Source organism: Bos taurus, chromosome 5, assembly GCF_002263795.3.
Source record: "Bos taurus isolate L1 Dominette 01449 registration number 42190680 breed Hereford chromosome 5, ARS-UCD2.0, whole genome shotgun sequence".
In the NCBI taxonomy this organism is placed as follows: Eukaryota; Metazoa; Chordata; class Mammalia; order Artiodactyla; family Bovidae; genus Bos; species Bos taurus.
The window spans coordinates 96,696,701-96,700,232 of NC_037332.1; the positions used below are offsets into that span (position 1 = coordinate 96,696,701).

At 47.0% G+C, this 3,532-nt stretch overlaps 1 non-coding gene across 1 annotated transcript; it reads left to right on the forward strand.

Moving 5' to 3' along the window:
- Window positions 1-475: 475 nt before the first annotated feature.
- TRNAC-ACA (transfer RNA cysteine (anticodon ACA)) lies at window positions 476-547 on the forward strand. The gene has a single exon. It is a non-coding gene; the product is annotated as a tRNA-Cys (tRNA).
- The last annotated feature ends 2,985 nt before the right edge of the window (window positions 548-3,532 follow it).

Below are 3,532 nucleotides of genomic sequence, written 5' to 3' on the forward strand. Positions count from 1 at the left end.
TCACACTCCAACAAGCATGAACCAGAATGGGCCTGAGTCACCGGGTCACATGACTGAAAGTGCATTCGGGGCCTCTCCACTGTTGGCAGGGCCACATGAAACCAAAATCGCCTGTGCTCTGCGAGCCTGGGAGCACCAGACACTTACAGGTTCATGTTCGGAAACACCCCAGGGCAGCCATCCAGCCATTGGAGCTTTAGAGAAAATCCATGCCTGGAAATACTTCATTCCAAGGCACACTGGCCTCGCTGCAAGACCAGTCTAGCTGGCCACGTACATTACTGTCACTTATACGTGGGGTCCACTGAACAGCTGCAGGTCTGGGATTGCTGGGGGTATCTCAGTATGCTCTCTATTTCAGCATTATTCGATGTTTTTCACAGAAGAGGATGTTTGCCAGGGCTCCACTCCTACCCATTCAGGTATGTGTTGGCCAGTCAGTTGATTTGTTGGGTAATTAGTTGGTTCATGGACTTCCCTGGTGGCTCAGATGGTAAAGCATCTGCCTACAATGCGGGAGACCCAGGTTCGATCCCTGGGCTGGGAAGATCCTCTGGAGAAGGAAATGGCAACCCACTCCAGTACTCTTGCCTGGATAATCCCACGGACGGAGGAGCGTTATAGGCTACAGTCCATAGGGTCGAAAAGAGTCGGACACGATTGAGCAACTTCACTTCACTTCACTTCACTTAGTTGGTTCATTGGTTGATAGGTTTGTTCATTTTGTAAGTAGCACAGGGCACAAACCACCTCTGAGAAAATCATGTTTCACAGACTCATTCATGATTTCACTGCCCCCACGGGAAATCAGAAGAGACCTTGAACAGGAAGTCTGCCTGAAGAAATTTTTCTCCTGCTCTATGATTTCCGTTTTCCTACCAATGAAGGACTCAGAGACAATTTGGGTTTAGTCAGACCTTAGGAATCATCTAGTACCGTCTCATCATCCAGGAAAGGAAGCCCAACCCTAGAAAGATGAAGGGACTCACCCAGGTCACGTATCTGGCCAGTGCCCTTCACTGGGGAGCAGACCAGCCCACACCCAAGGTGAAGGAGGAGGAAACAGCCCATTTCCTGCTTGTGTTTCAGGTAACACAGTGCCCTTCACCTGTCCATGTCCCGACTACCACCATCATCACCAAACGCCCACCTATGTTGCCTGCCTTACTGCTTCTAAGAACTCATTAAGCCTTTGATTTCCAGAAGACTTTAAATATATAGGTACCATGGTGTCCCTTCAGTAGATATGGAGATGGCTTCCTGAACACAGAGGAAGGAACCATTCTCAGCAAGCTAAGACTGGGTGGCAGTTTTGTATCATTGCTTTTGTCATTCACCTTTTCCCCCTCATTCTTGCCTTTCAATTCCCAGAACCCACCTCCCCAACACTCAAGTGGATCTGTCAAGTATAGATCTTGGGGGTGCTTGAAAGAGCTTGGGTTTTCAAATCAAAAAGCCTGATAGTAATATCAGCTGCATGGTCTCACTCCAGATACCTAGTGATTGCATCTTTAAATTGGGGACAGTAATGTTATGGTGCCATGAGAATGAAATGACATCATATTTTGGGAAAGCCGGTTTGAAATCGTTATGAGAGGAAGTGTAAGGGATTTTCCTCACTGCCCCAGGCCTGATCATGGGAGTAGAGTTCACAGCCCAAAGGAAGGGTGTCAGCAGATGGGCTGGGCCAGAGGCAGGGCTATAGATGGGAATAGGATTTACTCCACCTGTGTACACAAGAAAGAGATGCGTCCCACAGTTCTGGGAGGGAGTGTGGCCGGGGGCGTGGCAAGGGCTCAAAGGGGCTGGAGCCCAGAATGCACTGGGGCTGCTCCAGTCAGCCCCTGAAGCTACTCTGTGTGTGTGTGTGTGTGTGTGTGTGTGTGTGTGTGTGTGTGTGTTTCTGTGTGCGTGCTTGGTTCTCATGGCTTCTGGAGCAGTTTAAAGAGGCTGCATCACTGCTGGCCTGGCAAACAGGGAGCTTGCTCCAGGGCAGCAACTCATTTTTTTCCCCTTCTGGGCTTGTGCAAGTGGAGAGTATCTGGCATGTGGACGCCTCTTCCTTCTTACTCCAGGTGCTCCAAGCACTCACTTCTTCCTCCCACTCTGCTATCTTCAGCAGTCTTGACGAGAAATGAACATCTCCTAAGACGAACGTCTAACCTTCCTTCTCCAGCTCCAAAGACTTAGTTCCTTCCAGAAAGAGCAGCCTCCTTTTTTGTTTTTTAATTGGAAGCAATGATATAGATTTAGCCATGACAATGATGGGGGTTAAGAACAGTCTCTTTTTACTAAAGAGGAAAAGTGGTGCTGTGCTGTGCTTAGTCATGTCTGACTCTTTCCAACCCTATGGACTACAGCCTGCCAGGCTCCTCTGTCCATGGGATTCTCCAGGCAAGAATACTGGAGTGGGTTGCCATGCCCTCCTGCAGGGGATCTTCCAAACCCAGGGATTGAACCCAGATCTCCCACAACTGCAGGCAGATTGTTTACTGTCTGAGCCACCAGGGAAACCCAAGAATACTGGAGTGGGTAGCCTATCCCTTCTCCAGGGGAACTGTCCAATCCAGGAATCAAACTGGGGTCTCCTGCATTGCAGGCAGATGCTTTACCAGCTGAACTGAGGAAAAGTGGGGGGAAGGGTAAATTAGAAATTTTGGATTAACATATATAAAATAGATAACTAATAGAAACCTACAAACTCTGGAAAATTCTTAAAGAGATGGGAATACCAGACCACCTACCTGCCTCTTGAGAAATCTGTATGCCAGTCAGGAAGCAACAGTTAGAACTGTACTTGGAACAACAGACTGGTTCCAAATAGGAAAAGGATTATGTCAAGGCTGTATATTGTCACCCTGCTTATTTAACTTATATGCAGAGTACATCATGAGAAACGCTGGACTGGATGAAGCACAAGCTGGAATCAAGATTGCTGGGAGAAATATCAATAACTTCAGATATGCAGATGACACCACCCTTAATGCAGAAAGCAAAGAAGAACTAAAGAGCCTCTTGATGAAAGTGAAAGAGGAGAGTGAAAAAGTTGGCTTAAAACTCAACTAAGATCATGGCATCTGGTCCTGTCACTTCATGGCGAAACAGTGGAAACAGTGACAGACTATTTTTCTGGGCTCCAAAATCACTGCAGATGGTGACTCCAGTCATTAAATTAAAAGACACTTACTCCTTGGAAGAAAAGTTATGACCAACCTAGACAGCCTATTAAAAAGCAGAGACATTACTTTGGCAACAAAGCTCTGTCTAGTCAAGGCTATGGTTTTTCCAGTAGTCATGTATGGATGTGAGAGTTGGACTATAATGAAAGCTAAGCACTGAAGAACTGATGCTTTTGAACTGTGGGGTTGAAGAAGATTCTTGAGTGTCCCTTGGACTGCAAGGAGATCCAACCTGTCCATCCTAAGGGAAATCAGTGCTGAATGTTCATTGGAAGGAATGATACTGAAGCTGAAACTCCAATACTTTGGCCACCTCATGTGAAGAAATGACTTATTGGAAAAGACCCTGATGC